The following is a 16,766-nucleotide window of genomic DNA, read 5'->3' as shown; positions in this document are numbered from 1 at the left end:
TTCATCTACAATACTGTCTTATTTATTTTATAGTACGGTACAGGACATTGATTATTGCCTTCATTTTATAGATCAATGGTCTCATTAGACAGTAAAATTCATGTTAAATTGCTGTTTTAGGGGGTGTTTTTCATCATCTGGAACGGATTAATCCACTTTCCATTACTTTCAATGGGAAAGTTCACTTCAGTTTAAGTATGCTTCAGTTTAAGTACGGACCTCCGGAACCAATTAAGTACTTAACCTGAGATACCACTGTACAGGTTCGTACCTCGGAAGTTGAATGGAATCCGTTCGACTTCCAAAACGTTTGGAAACCAAGCCCCTGCAGCCAATCGGAAGCTGCACTGGAAGTTCGGGTTCCAAAGAACGCTCGCAAACCGGAACACTCAATGCCGGGTTTGTGGTGTTCGGGAGCCGAAGCATTCGACTTGCAAGGCGTTCGGGATTGTTTGAGTATTGTCTTCACAGACTGGCAGCTCTACTCCATGGTTTCAAGCAGAGCATCTGAAAGCCAGCAAAGCAGGTCTTTGCAGGGCTCACAGCAAATATGGTATCTGGTTCCTTCCACAACAGGAGCCAATTTTGCAGCTGGAGTCAGTCTGCCTGGTGACTGGTCAGAAACAGAAACAGGTGACATCCACCACAGCCATCTTCCCTTTCGTTCCCCCGCCCTGTGCGTTTAACTTCACACCTCAGCATTAAAAAAGGCTCTTCTATCCTACAATAACAAAGCCTAAATACACGTAAAGCAAAAGTATTGAGCTGCCACTGCCTTTATATCCTTTGCCTTCCTCAGTACTGAATTTCAGATTGTAAGCTCCTCTGGGCAGGGACCTCTCCTTTTATACTTTGTAAAGCACCATGCCCAGAAATGACACTTTATCAATCAATGTGTAATGGACCACTGGACACAGGACAATGCTGCACTGGGAAGCAAATCCAGTTCCCCCTTCCCTTCATGCTCAGTTGATGCTAGCTAGCATTATTTCTAGATATGGTTTAATACTAGAAAAAGTATGCAAGAGAAAGCATTGTTAACTCACAGTGGAAATTACATTTATGAACTCTAAAGGGAGTCATGTGCAATGTAAGCTGTGCCTCTGTACTGAAAAGGCTAACAAATACATCGCCTTTTCTTGGCAATCTATTAGAACACTCCAGTGACAGCTGTCCAAAGTAGAACAGCTAATCAAAGGTTTAGAATTCAGAGACAAATAGATTGGTGGAGGGGGAGAAATGGCAATATTCTATTGTAGCAAAAGGGAGAAGGATGCATTAGTTCCACCCATATAAAAACCAGTCAGCCACTCAGGCACACTTATAAAACAATGGCAGAATTTTCTCAATGGATGAGGAAACAGACAATGTTATCAGGCCACCACAGCCGTGCAGAATGGGGACTAGTGAACAGCCAGCCTGAAAGGGCATCCAAGACACCGTTTTCTTCCTGAAATGCCAAGTCCCCTCTTCATTGGACTGTACAGATATACTAAACTTTGCATCATCTCTTCAACCTGACTGCCTGTAAGCAATTTTTTTTTTTACACCTTTGGTATCATATAGAGCAGGGGAACACTTTCACTAGGAATCTGTTTCTTTCGTTTTTGCTTTATTGCTCTAAAAAAGAGCTGATGAAAAATTAAACTAGAAAAAAAGTTTTATGGTCCTGAATCCTGTGGGAACACAGCAAACATTATTATTTAGCAATGTGAAATCCAGTGGGGTGGGGAGTAACATTTTTGTTGTCCTCACATACTTAGAAGCGTGACTCTCAAAAGTGTTCGCAACAACCAATACAGTTTCTCCCGAATATATTATTATTATTATTATTATTATTATTATTATTATTATTATTACTTTATCACCTCCCATATATGCCCCAATGTGATGTATAAAATATGAGAAAAAGAGCCCAAAAATTACAAAAAGAAAGAAAAAATAGATCAGTTTAAGAACAATGCAAAATGGATAACTATGGCAGAGAACTTTTCATCTAGATGGGAAAGGCTGACAGAATAACTGCTTAATATGTTCTAAAGCAGGTGGTCTTCTCCTTTCTATACAATTGCAAATCTATGACCAGAGAAGAGAGGGAGTAAACTATCCTACAGGAATGCAAATCTTCAAATATTGGTATTCAGTTACGAGTTCAAATAGTGTAGGGCAAGTAAGAACTGCAACAAAATGTTGCAGTTGTAAAGTGTTCCTGGCAGCCAACCATGCCATCTTAAATGATAGTCTATTTTACGGGTAGTCTGGCAAAAGATGGCAGGGCTCCTGCACCTTTGCACAGAAGAAGGAAATACTGTATTAACAGGTGCAACTTGAATGACAAGCTACCTAACTATTTTCCATTCTGGGGCAATCAACATTCCATAGCCATTGAGGATGTCCTAATTGAGCTGTTTGGGGGTTTTATTCTACAAACGCTTGAGGCTCCATCAATTCTGGGTGGTTGTGATTTGGTAACATAAGGATCCACAGTTGAAGGATGGGTTTGCTATTAGTAAAAAAAAAAAAAGGTAAAGGACTGCTGACAGTTAAGTCCAGTCGCGAATGACTCTGGGGTTGTGGCGCTCATCTCGTTTTACTGGCCGAGGGAGCCGGCATACAGCTTCCGGGTCATGTGGCCAGCATGACAAAGCCGCTTCTGGCAAACCAGAGCAGCACACGGAAACACCGTTTACCTTCCCGCTGTAGCGGTACCTATTTATCTACTTGCACTTTGACGTGCTTTCAAACTGCTAGGTTGGCAGGAGCTGGGACCGAGCAACGGGAGCTCACCCCATTGGGGGATTCGAACCGCCGACCTTCTGATCGGCAAGCCCTAGGCTTAGTGGTTTAGACCACAGTGCCACCCGCGTCCCTTGCTATTAGTATAGGATCAAAATTCATGTCACTTTACTGTACTCCCACTGTTTGAATTCTCTTAAAAATCAACATGATCACAACAAGTGAATTAGTACTTTGATCTGCATCTCCTTAGAGAACAGGTTAGCCGGAAGGGCTCTCCACCCTTAACAAAAAAATCTCAGTTTCAAGGCAGCTGCTATTAGGCCAATATTCTTAAGTAGGGAGGGAAAATGAAAGAGCTGGAAGAAGAGTGGTTTGCCATAGTTTGCTTCTGAGGTAAAGTTTGAATGGATCTTCTTGGATCACACTATTACACTGCCAGCCTATACATGCCAACTCAAAAGTAAATCCAACTGAGTTAAAGTGCTTCTCATTCCCAAGTCAAGCAGGTATTGAACTGCTGAGACTCACTATACAGTGGTGCCTCGACTTACGAATTCAATCCGTTCCGAAGGCACCTTTGTAGGTCGAAAAATTCGTAGGTCGAAAAATGCCATTGTAAACGCGATTTCCCATAGGAATGCATTCGTAAGTCGAAAAACCCTATCTAAAAATTCGTAAGTCGAAAAATCCCTATCTAAAACCTCCGCGGTTTCCTTTCGGATGTCAAGACATTCGTAAGCGCACGGCCATTAGCCCCATTCGTAAGTCGAAAAATTCGGTTGTCGAGTCGTTCGTAAGTCAAGGTACCACTGTAATCTCAGCTCTTTTTCAAGCCCCAAAACATTTTTGTCTATTCTTTGTTGCTGGTTTTGGAAGGCTGGGGTAAAAATCTGGAATTTGGTTATGAGTTTCGCTAGAAAAGACCAAAAGAAATATTTGTTTCTTTTTTCAGAATATGTTGGACAAAGTCAAGTAGAGCTTGCCAAATACTTTTACCATGATAAGTTCCAAGTCAGTCAAGTGTACCGCAGCAAAACAGTGGAAGAGGCTAACTTTAATCATTAAGAAACTAAGAAAGGAATCAGATTTCTTCATGGTATTTCACTACTTCTTAGGATTACATTTTGCTTGGTAACATCTTGCTCCTCTTCCAAGCAAACAGTGAAGTATTTCACGTTCAAGAGAAAAAGATATGAAAACAGAAAATTCAAGAGAGATGTTACTCACTTGCTACAGTAAAAAATGTCATTCATAATAAAGGTTCGTGGCTCCTCAAGCTTCAGAAATAATAAATTTACATAGTTATAAAAACTTTATATTAATAATACCTGAGTGGTATTTGCTTTAATAGCTCAGCGACAAGAACAACACAGACATAGAGGGTCTATATTCTTACCTGTTACGAGTAGAAAGCTAACTTTCTCCTTAGCCAGTCCTATCAAGCCAAATTTTAGTGGAGCTACCCAAAGGACAGAATGGCTAATAACTACTTTTATAAGTACCATACGAACACAGCAGCAACAGTAAAACAACAGCTGATGCCGATTCTGTGTCAACGTCATGCCCCCTTGTGGCTAATACTGGATTATTATTTCCATTGTCAAAAGTGTAAATAAGAGCAAATATTTAGCACATTTTCCAACAATGCTACATAGCTGCTCTAAAGGCAATGCCAACCACTTGTCATCTCAAACCGATCTTACAAAACAGTCATGTCAAAAATAGTAAGATCAAACCACCGTTGTGAAACTTCACAACCACTTCCATTGTTTCCTTCCATTTGCATTCTTCTTCCTTCAAATATTGAATTTACTTACCCATTCTGCTAGTGTGATACAACATTTCCCAGTTTCAATGGAGGAGTTTGTTTCTCGTTTTCACCCAGAATTTCTATATCATTTTGCCCAAAGAGAACAGTTTGGGCTAAAAAACAAACAAACAAACAACTTCACAACTCACCAATGAAAACTGGCTTTAGCGACTTGACAGTAGAAGATGGCAACACAGATTCCTCTTAACTAATGAAAAGGGAACTATTTCACTGCATCACAGTCAACATTTCGTTTTTTGCCTCCCCATGCAAATGTGTCGTTTCCTTATCCTCACCCACCCATTCTGTAGAACTTCATGATTCACTTTCTGAGGGCTGGGAGCCTCAATATGCAATCCATTACTTAAACCCCAAACCACCTATCCCTTCTTGTTCCAACTGCATGCATTGTACGTAGCGGTTTGCCACCAGCGCTGCTCGAACGCCGTACGGACAGTGGCGGGATCCTCTGCTCGCGGCTGCAGCCACGGAGGATCCTCTACATGTGGCTGCGGCGGCGCAATGGCTGCTCGCGCCGACATGCCTGTGGCAAGGCGGCAGGGCAAGCACCCCGCGGAGTGCCTTCTTGTCACCCCCCAGACTTGGAACCCGGGGGCAACACCCCCCTGCCCCCACCTTGCAACGCCACTGGCTCTCCACAAAAATTACCCCCCCCCCTCTTTATAGGAATTATCTTTTCTTCAAGCCTAACTGCTGGGGCAGGGGAAAGAGAATGTGTGTGAGCATGAGAAAGACAGCAAGTGAAGAAATGAAAAAATGTCTCATGCATAGGTACCGTATATATGAATCAATATTTCAAACAGTAGAAACTGCAGCAGTTTACATACTCTTATCCTCTTCACAAGTGGCAGACTGCTTACCATTACTATGGTACCCACCCTGATCCAACATCAACAGCTGTACTAATTTTAACAGACATGAATAGGACAGGCATCAGTTCCTTAACCTTGCAACTACTGCCCCATATTAGTCAATGGAGAAGTGAGACTGGCCCTTAAATGCCAAAAGGTTCTCAGTTTCGTTTCTAAGGGAAACATAGAAAACAGCATCTTCTTGAATGTGTTCAAGTCACATACTTTCCAAAAACGAGTTCCCATTTTTTCCTCAAAAGAAAGTGATCTTGAAAGGACAATGAATAACTGTGCAGGGCCAGGAAACCCTATACTACCCCCCCCCCTTTTTTTTTACAGTGCTACATTCACCCATACTTTACAATACTTAAAAATAAGTAAATGCTCTAGTCACAGAGACAGGGCTGTACTGACAATCAGGTTACCAGAGATTGTCATGACAGTGACAGCTCTACTACAGCAATGGTTGCAGGAAGGCCAGTTGTGTCTGTGCTTCTAAGACCTTGCCCTGATTCTGCCTGAAGTAATAGAAAACCCAGCCAAACTAATTTGAATAGACACACAGGAAGTTGCTTTATACCAAGGCAGACCATTGATCCACCCGGCCCAGTACTGTCAACATTGATTGGCTGTGAATCTCCAGGGTACAGGCAAGGGACATTCCCAAATCTACCTGCAGATGCCAAGAATGGAAACTGGGAATTTCTGCGTGCAGAGGAGATGCTCTGCTCCTGGGATCTGGGAATTTCCTGTAAGCAAAATTAGCACAGGCAATGAGAACTACTGACTGTTTTCAGCTCAGGACACTGGGGTGATCTAGAGCAGAGGAGACCAAAGGCAGATCAGAATCTACTGGGGGATTTTAGGGGAAGAGTAGAAAGAGCTTCTTTACTCCCAGCTGTTTGTAAAAAGTAAAGCTTCCTTAAAATAAAATAGGCTGCTGAGTAAAGATCACTTAGGGAATGGATTTTGGTAGGAATACTTTTCTAGTTCTGAAAACAAATGTTTTTCCTTGGAGATTTTCCCAACAGGTGTTTCTGCCAATGCACTGACCTGTTCAGCACAGCAAAGTTCTCACCAGTCCTTGAATCACTTCTAATCTGCTATCTATGCAGCCATTCTTTCCCAATGGATTCCAGGCCTCTAAATCTGGGCCTTAACCAGGCCTATGATTTTAGAACTTTCCAGCTTGCCATTAAAGCAGACGTTCTATTACCACATGCTAGGTTCACAGCAGTGGGAAGCTTATAGCAAGAATCGCATCCCAAAACCTGCTATCATAGCATTATAGGCCAGGACCTCTTAGATTCTCTTCATGATCCCAGGAATAACCCTGGCCTGACCCTGCTCCTTATCTGACCCACTATTTGTGCCAGGCTCCAGCTGATGGGTTTAGGAGTTTTAGTAAAATAATATTTTTTTAAAAAAACACACCAATATTCCACAAGTGTAGTATCTGTCCATCCTTGTTCTAGAAAAGAAATAAGGAAGAAATGTGTCAAGAGTCATGGATAAACTGCTGGGGTGTGTATGTTGATGATGGGAAGGACCAGATCCAAAAATGGGTGGGTTACAGCACTGCACAGCTCTACTTTCTTGCTGTGCCATTCATCACTCTATTTGCATTACCCCTTTATCCATCTTTCTTCTCTCCCTCCGGCATCCTCCCAACCTGCAAGGCCTTTTTATTTCTAGGCTCACTATACAGCAGCCACATCTTTCCCCCCCTTTCTCTCATACCCCCCCACAACACACACACACACCAGGAGGCAATTGCCTAAGAAGTGAGCTAAGCAATAGTGACCTGACAGCATTCAAAGGAAGAATTATGACACAGGCTTATAATTTGTGCACAAAATGTGTGCTGCAACAACGCACCTGTGCATTTTCCTGGTGTGTGCATATATGCTTTCTAGTTTATAAGTCAGATTACTGGGAATTTAACAGCACTACTGAGTCTGATGACAGGGTGTTTTGGGCAGTGAAGAAAGAGGCATGCCTGATGTGGATCTGGGATTCTAGGGGAGCTTGGACTTAGTTTGCTTTTCACATCATCAGTCGCTTTTTATGCCCTCTAAAATAACACAAATTTTGCATACCTTGAATTTTTGTAACTTCTCGTTGCGGGTTTGCTGCTCAGCCACAGGGTCCAGAGCTGTGCAAGGCTGGGGCCGCTTGGACCTCGTTACCGATTGAGAGCTACAAAACCTATCGTTCTTTAATGTTTCCTTATGCAAGCTGACCTACCCAAAGCCTAAGCAAAACATGCAGCCGCAGAACTGTCAATTGAAGCTGGATTTAACCCGGCTTTTATAAGTCAGTTGTGCAACAAGGAAGCACCTTTCGGCCTTTCCTAACTTTTGCATATGCTGGTTTCCTTTCTAGTGCTATTATTTATCAGGAGCAGATTAAGAGGAAGTTAGGCGTTCCCCTCCCGTTCCACAAATCATTCTTAATTTATTACGATGTACCACTGAACTCATTTGAACTTACTTTGGAGCAAACCCGCTTTAGCCTGCCCTTTCAATTTAAGCCAGGCCTCAAGTGGGGGCCTTCGGCTTTCCAAACGCTGGAACAGGAGCTCAGCATACTTTAAAATGACTTTTGCCTTTGTCATCCAGTAGCCATCACCAGCTTCTGACACTGACTGACACACACACACACACACACACACACAAGATGCGGATTTGGAAGAAAAGCCTTCCCTCTCCCTGAGAAACACACCTTCCAGTTGTGGGCAACCCCTGGCACCCTTCCTTTTGGAAATTAACCATTGCTGTTCTGGCAGGTTTCCGATAACCATTAACCACACGGAGGCGACCTTGCGCTTTATTGCTCTGCTTTATCCTAAAAAACAAACATGGGAGCTCAACATGAGGCCCTTCCAAACAGCAGCAACACCTGGACTGAGCTAGTGAGCCCCCTAACCAAAAGGAAAAAAACACCCCCAGCGCTGTATTATTACGAATTCTACCCTAAATGCGCCGCATCTATCATACAGCGCTCGCTTACCTGCCCAGAGACATTGCCCCAAATTTCCCGGCCTCACTCACCGGCTGCAGATCATCTGCTGACCCTCATCAGAGCCTTGCAAGAAGGCTGGCAAGCGAAGCGACAAGCCCGCATGCAGCCAATCGCAATCCCTGGAAGGGAAGGCGGGGGGAGAAGCACCCTTGCCCGCCCCCTTTGCCTATGGCGCCTGCCCATTGGGAAAGCGAAGGCGCCTTCGGCGGATCCCAAGCCGTGCCTCGCATTATTTAGGCTTCCTGCGTTCAGAATAAACATGGATTCCGCCCCACCCCTGGCTGAAAGAAACCGGTCTACATAAATAAGAAAAGCACATTTCCCATCCCTCCCCCCATCACTTCATTTCTGCAATATTAAACTGGGAGGAATTCCACCCAACAGGAGAGCAGAATAGGATCGCGCTGCGCGGGGATCTGCAATGAAAGGCCAGGTCTCAGGATATGACGCTGCGCAGTATGCTTGCAATTGAAAAGTCTGTGCCGAGGACATTTACTGAGAGATAAGTCCCGTTGGGCTTGGAATTGGATTTGCTTCTGACTAAGCGCAGTTAGAATCGTGCACGCGAGAAAGCCCTGTGTTTTCGCCCTACGTTAAAGCATCAGCAGCCGCTGTCAGCTGACAGCCCCACTCACCTCCTCCTCTCTGCTCTTAAAGAAACAGTACGTCAAAACGGCGTAGATTGCGTTTTGTGGGTTAAGTGCCCCTAACTATAGGCGTAGCCAGGAATTCTTTGGGAGGGGAAGGCATTATGTGTGGTGAGAGGTGGGGCTGAACCAAGTTATTTATGAAGCAATTGGTCAGTTATATATTCTTATTTACTTACTTAATTTAGACCCCTGTAACCCCCAGGCTACGCCCATGCCCAAACTGAGCCAATTTTTAAAAACATATTTAATACATTTTTCCCCCCACAGAACATAAAGGCAAAGTGACTTTTTGTTTTTAAACTGATGCAGCCTCAAGCTGCGTGGAAAGGCAGAGCAGAAATGTTTTCAAGTAAAGTAAGTAAAAGGTCCGTGGTGACTTGTGGTAGGAGAGAGCACAATCCACTGATGAAACCAAAAGTTTTATTACATTTCCCTGTGATTTTTCCAAACTATTTAGAAAACAGATTATATAAATATATGCGCCTGCCATATTTTTCTTTTCTAGAAAATGTTTGTATTTGATTTTAAAGGTGGATAACATTTTCCATGTTCAACACATTGTATGTCAGAAGATAGAGATATCCAGAATTTCAAAGTGATGGCATTGTTTACTAAAGGCTGCAATGCTATACACATATAGCCTTATTGAACACAATGAATACCGTATCACTGAGCACAAATGTTAAGATCACGTTCTGCATGTCATTCCAAACAAAGCAAGAAGATGGTACTGTTCCCATTAAACATGGTAGTGTGTTTAGATAGAATCAGAGAATTGTAGAGTTGAAAAGGGCCACAAATGTCATCTAGTTCAACTCCCTGCAGTGCAGGAATATTTTACCCAACATGGGACTCAAACCCACAACCCTGAGATTAAGAGTCTCATGCTCTACTGAATGGGTAGCTACTGAGCATCAGCACTGGTAAAGCGAGTGAGAAAAATAAACACTGTCATTATAAAAGCAGGTAAAGTTGACAATTGTGGAGAACCGTAGCTAGGTGATCTTGTGCCCCTGGCAGAACCATCCGGATTGCGCCCCCTAGCAGGGCCGGATTTAGGTTTGATGAGGCCCTAAGCTACTGAAGGCAGGGGTCGGCAAGGTTTTCCGGCCGTGGGCTGGGTCATTCTCATGGACAATCGTGGGCCGGACATGCGCGAACATGAGCAGTTCAATCCCGGAAATCGCTTCTGCACATGCCCGGAAGCCTAAAATCGCACCTGCGCAGAAGCAATTTTTGGCGTCTGGGCATGCACAGATGCGGTTTCTGGTCAGTTTAGCGCAGTGCGCAGGGGACTTGCCGAGCAGGCGGCTCTGTGTGCGGGCGGCTCGTGCGCTAGTTAAATGGCCTCCGTGGGCCAGATCCAGCCCATGGGCCGGAGGTTGCTGTGACCTCTGTACTGAAGGTAATGGGGCCCTTTATATGTCCAGCTGTCCTTTGCCAACAACAAATTGTCACCGTTTTTTGTGTTGAATATATGCTATATGGTAATTTATGGACCTAATAGGTATCTAAAGCCGTTTGCACATAACACGATATGTATTTTATCAAAGTAATTGTTGAACTGAAATATAATTAAGAAGTATATTAATAGTGAAATACAATTAAGAAGTATATTAATAGTGAAATACAATTAAGAAGTATATTAATTTAATAGCAACCAGTCCATGCAGAATGTAGCCACCCTGTATATAGAAATGAGAAAACCAGTGATATTTTAGGGAGCAGGCAGGGCCCATTTCTTACATCATAGAAGCCTACACAGCACAAAACACTGTTGCTGTATGTAGGTTTTATTTTATTTATTTATTTTATCTTATATTTTGGAAATGTGCCTCCAGGTTTTTTTTCCTTTAAATGTTTTGGGGGCTCCCAAGAAAGTGGGGCCCTAAGCTATAGCTTGTTTAGCTTATACACAAATCTGGCACTCTCCCCTAGCCATAGACAAATTAGCTCTTCTTTCTGCCTCTCCTCTGAACCCCACCCCCTCCACCCATTCAATTCACCCTCTATTAAAAACCTTTTCTTATGAGGCAATAATCAATATTTTTACTTATAGACATATTTATGGACATATTTTAGCCGATAATGCGGCTCCTTCTCTTCGCCTATGCCCCTGGCAGGGGCCCACTTCACCATCCCCTAGCTACAGCACTGCAATTGTGTACCCCTATTAAACCACAGAGCCTAGGGCTTGCCAATCAGAAGGTCGGCAGTTTGAATCCCCATGATGGGTGAGCTCCCGTTGTTCGGTCCCAGCTCCTGCCAACAGCGGGAAGGTAAACGGCGTTTCCGTGTGCTGCTCTGGTTCGCCAGAAGTGGCTTTGTCACGCTGGCCACATGACCTGGAAGCTGTACGTCGGCTCCCTCGGCCAATAACGTGAGATGAGCGCTGCAACCCCAGAGTCGTCCGCGACTGGACCTAATGGTCAGGTATCCCTTTCCCTTTCTTACAGTTACAGATAGCTGACTTGCTTGGAAAAGAACCACATGCATTTTCTTTCATGCCATTGATTTGTAACTATTCAATAGATCACTTGTCTCTGTCTCAGATCAATAGTAATTGTCCTGGTGTGCTTGCAAGGTGTAGGTCAGCATTTTTTTATTCACCTGAGAATCTTCTTTCCTACTGTTTGAGTCAATTCTTTGTTTCCTGTTTTCCAATTACCTTTTCATTGTAAAGCTCTGAAAGCAGTTTTGTTTTTTTTCTTAGGTGTTAGTCTTCTCAACTAAACTTCTTGCAGCTCAATCCTCCTGTGCAACACTCAGAAATTTTGTGGAAGCCAGCAGAACATCCAGTGTGCTTCCAAGTCATGTACAGTATTGAGCATCCTTTCATTGGCTAAATGCAGAAAGTTTCAACTCAAAGGAGCAAGCGTTTCTCTTGTTGCAGCAGTTATTTAATGACATGAAACTCTAAATCTTAACTCTCAGAAAATCATTATTCAGTGCAATGCCTAGGCACTGCCTTTTCAAATTCTACAAAGGCAGTATATCCAGATGTGGTTCATATTCAGATTATTCACCCTGGATGTCATCTTCATTATTCTTTTTGTGGGAGAAAGATAATTCCCCAGCGCTTAGCAGACAAAATCAAGGCTTTTTATTCTGGTAAGATTTCCACCACATTATTCACCAATCATTTGCACACTGGCAGATGTACAGTTCCCATGTCTCTTTCCAAACATTACAGCAGCTGGCACACATCTGTATTCTCTAGCCTGATATGCCATTTAGAGGATAGGTAAATTAGCAACAATGTCTCAGAGGCTCTTCTGCATTAACAGACAAGAAGACCCTGTGTCTTCTTTGTGTGCAAAGCTTCAGTTAAATAATCCACAGAAACTGCAGCTGACCAAGGAAATTGCTCAATTAGTGGAATGTCACAAGGGGCATCTTATTTTCAGCAACTGAAGCTTATATTAAAGCTCATTCTTCCATAATCTAATGACAGAAATAACTGTGTGAAGCCTCTACCCCAATGCAATGTCAAAGATGAACACAACCAACGGGCTATAAATAAGACGTCCCATGACAACCTGCTCCAACAACATCAAAATCCAACCTGGCAGCCCTCTCTGTTCCTGAGCACAAAGTACTGTACAGTATTTAACACTTTGAATGGATATTTAATAATGTCATTAGTGCTGCATTAGTAAAAGTTCATTTAATTTTCACTCATAGGCATTGCGGAGCATATCAGTTTAGACAGCCTTGACACAGAAGATGTGGCAAAAACATTCACAGGTTAGAATAACAAGGAAAATTATAGAAGCAAGTTCCAATGTGAGTATGGCTTCACATCGATGGTGGCACAGAGAAAGAGAAAATGCTTTGATCACTATTTGATCACTAAGACCTTCTGTCCAGCCTAATTTATGTAACCCCTATTCCAAATCAGAAAAGCACCGAGTTTTTCTAAGGACCCCTTCACAACCAGCACATTATGAAATCCCAGTTTGGAAGGCATCTCCTAATACTGTAGGGATTTTCAGGAAACTTCAAAGTCAAATTTTTACAATATAGCACTAAGATATATTGCATTGCAGTTCATATACATGTACTGTACTAAGAAGCTGCATCTGGGATGTCATAAATCACATCTGGATAGTCACATATACATGTGTCTCACATACATCATTGCCACATGCCACAAATTGCATGCAGGTTCGGAATCCTCTGTGGAACTGCCTTCAATAGAGGCATGTTGGTAGGTGTGGAGAGGCTCTAATAATTAAAAAAGGACAAATTACCATGATGGTTATAGGCCAAAGTCAAGGCCTTAGATGAGTTGGCTGAATCACATTCCACCATTACAGTATAATGAGAAATCAGAGGGGGAGTACAACACACACACACACACACACACACACCATTCTGGAGCACCCCTCAATGAGGAAAATACTGTACATTTATTAATATAATACGTTATACATTTACCCAACCTAGAATCTGTGCGGGACTGGACCACGTGATTCTGATTATATTTATAGATCCATTCGTTTCAGCTGAGCTCATAACCTATTTAGTTTAGTTTATTTACATGTAGCTGCCTATTTACAGCCATTTTGGTGTACCTTTCACCCCTTTTAGTGCATAATTAAATATGAACTTTCATTGGGGGCACAAGCTCCTCTGAGGCAAGCGGGTTGGTGGCTCCTTTCCCTGTCCTCCATAAGCATTCAGCAGGATGTTGGAAAGATCATATGCACATAAAATGTGTACATGCAGATGTGCCCTTGCCTGTTCAGGGTGCTGCACTTACACAGACAGCATACCCTCCAACAGCTTTCCAATTGAAATAGTGATGTCCTATTCCATAATAAAAGTTTTACTATTTATACCCTGCCCATCTGACTGGGTTGCTCCCAGTCACTCTGGACGGCTTCCAACATGTATAAAAACATAATAAAGCATTAAACTTTTTTTTTAAAAAAATAACCTTCCCTATGCAGGGCTGCCTTCAGATGGCTTGAGGATCGGATAACTCCATACTCTCCAACATTTCTCCAATGAAAATAGGGAGGTCCTAAGGAAAAGCGGGACATTCTGGGATCAAATCAGAAACTGGGGCGGATTGTGTAAATCAGGGACTGTCTCTGGGAAATAGGGACACTTGGAGGGTCTGAGACAACCTATCTGCATTCATTCATATCCTGCTGGATTGTGCCAAATTGGTGCAAATTTGCTGGATTACTGCAAGCGACTACTGCTATCATTAAATTATTGTAAGCTATTAAAATGAAAATTCAAAATGTAAGCAAACAATTTATGCAACTTATTCATTGTTATGAATAAATTCTGAGTCTCATCTGCAGAAGTCCAAGACTACATGGTTAGTAGTCTGTCTCTATCCTGTTATAGTAAGAGAACCATGGACTATGTTGTCCTTTCACATTTAATTAAAGGCAGAGAGAGAGAGAGAGAGAGAGAGAGAGAGAGAGAGAGAGAGAGAGAGAGAGAGAGATTAACACTGCCAGTGCCTGCTGGCAATATCTAGATTGTTACCCAACTGCAACTATATAATATCATTGTGTTTGACTATTTTGCATTCATAAATTAGTCACGCTAAAAAAATATCCTTTCATGCTACCTACAGCCTTGTGCCCAAGGCAAGTGTTTTTGAAAACAACAGGCCTTAAATCCAAGTAATAAGTTTATTAGGATCAAGATATTATGATGTGAACATATGCCAAATGACACGCATCTGTGTAAAAGTTACACAGTTATACAGGCCAGGAGGCAGAATTAAATCAAGTATGGTTTCCTATAATGGTACAGTGGTAGAAGAAGCAATGCTCGATGCAATTTCCCCCTGTATTCTATTCTTAGGGAAATGTCGTTTCATATAGCAAGCATCTATAAATGTGACTTTGCTGTAGAGCCACTGTCAACCTCAGCTCCCTGACATATTATGCATATGCTTACAAAAAAACCTCTTTGTCATATTTACACTTTACATTTATAAAATATACTGTGCAGAGCTAAAACAGTTCACTGCCACTAACAAAAAAGAAGACGGCACTTTCAGGCCTAGGAATATTGAATTCAGTGGCTGCATTGTATGTATTATATATAAACAATCAGATAAATTGTGCTTTTAACTTGATATTTGGGGTTGTTTTTTATTTTAAAAAGGTTAAGATCACAAATTAAAAGAAAAATATTTTTTCCCCTCATCACAACTCCTCTGAAGTCTAGTTTTCAATAGGTTTCTTCTGGACAAGAAAAATACCAATTCTCACCACTTATTTCAAATACAGTCGTACCTTGGAAGTCGAACGGAATCCGTTCCAGAAGTCCGTTCAACTTCCAAAATGTTCGAAAACCAATTTGCAGCTTCTGATTGGCTGCAGGAAGCAACTTTTGCACCCCCCAAAAAAACTCCCCCCCAAAAGCTCAACAACTCCCCCCCAAAAGCTCAACAACTCTGGGCACTTTGTGATAAATAGGGGTTTTTTGGTTTGGTTTGGTTAAATAATTAGTTTTTGGTTTATTAAATACAGTTATATATTACAATTATACATTTTTGTTATTTAAACTATAAATATTGTGAAATTATGGTGTTTTTTCTCGAAGTGACACACCACCCGAGTTATACTCGGTTTTTTGGTGAATTTTGACACACCAAGCTCAAAAGGTTGCCCATCACTGCCCTAGGCTCTGTGATTTGGACCACAGCGCCACCCGTGTCCCTCAAAGGGGATTTGTTTGACTTAATTACTGTATCTTTTAACACAGGTTGATTTCTTAGGACTAAGAAATGTCCTATGAAGTTTGCAAAGCTACACATGTTAATTCCAGAGAGTTAACAGCACCTAGCATACAGCTCAAATACACACATGGGTCTTGCATCCAGTTTAACATGCAGGAATCTGGCATCCATCTTAACACAAATCCATAATTAATTAAATCCTACCACTCACTGGACTTAAAATTCTAAAACAGGCATTGGCAAACTCAGCCCTCCAGATGTTTTGGGACTACAACTCCCATCACCCCTGACCACTGATCCTGTTAGCTAGGGGTGATGGGAGTTGTAGTCCTAAAACATCTGGAGGGCCGAGTTTGCTTATGCCTGTTCTCCAAACTGTGGCCCTCCAGATGTTTTGGCCTACAACTCCCATGATCCCTAGCTAACAGGACCAGTGGTCGGGGAAGATGGGAATTGTAGTCCAAAACATCTGGAGGGCCGAAGTCTGGGGATGCCTGTTCTAACACATACCGAGTGCAGAGACTAATAGGCTGGCCACAGTTTTAACACAAATACAACAAACTAATAGGAATCTGACCCCCACAAACACATAACAATATATTAGGTGACAAATTGTTCTCAGTCTGAAACATTTAAAAGGAGGGGAAAGGAAAGAGAACCTAAATATTTCAAACGTAAGTGGACATGAATAATTACTGTATTCCCACCCATCTGGAAGATTCTTTCTCTCTTGACAAAAATGTTCCTTACATAACTTTACATTTCCTTTGCTTTCACTCAAAAACAATTGCCTGTCAGACATCTTATGATTGAGTCAAAGGGAGGCTTCATCCTCATATGTTTTACATGAATGAGATGGAGTCATAAAATGTAAGAGCTCTTCTTAAAGATTATGGAAACAATGTTTGAAATGTGTGATGTGAAAGTAAAAGGAGGTGCATTACAATGAGAAACTC

General features: G+C 42.1%; 1 protein-coding gene across 7 annotated transcripts in view; it reads right to left on the bottom strand.

Annotated features, from left to right (window-relative positions):
• The window catches only part of CPVL (carboxypeptidase vitellogenic like), a 57,112-nt gene extending 48,449 nt beyond the window's left edge, over positions 1-8,663 (bottom strand). The window contains exon 1 of one of the 7 annotated variants that reach the window (XM_035129251.2): positions 8,434-8,663. The gene's annotated coding sequence lies outside the window, so the exon portion shown is untranslated. Of the gene's footprint in view, positions 1-4,698; positions 4,724-6,855; positions 6,899-7,520; positions 7,877-7,914; positions 8,109-8,145; positions 8,269-8,433 lie in introns of those variants that run through there. The other 6 variants (XM_035129253.2, XM_035129255.2, XM_035129256.2 and 3 more) reach the window with 6 other exon arrangements.
• Positions 8,664-16,766: the final 8,103 nt, after the last annotated feature.

Source organism: Zootoca vivipara, chromosome 12 (assembly GCF_963506605.1).
Source record: "Zootoca vivipara chromosome 12, rZooViv1.1, whole genome shotgun sequence".
Lineage (NCBI taxonomy): Eukaryota > Metazoa > Chordata > Lepidosauria > Squamata > Lacertidae > Zootoca > Zootoca vivipara.
Note: the sequence above shows the minus strand (reverse complement) of the source record. Positions and strands in the feature narration are given on the sequence as shown.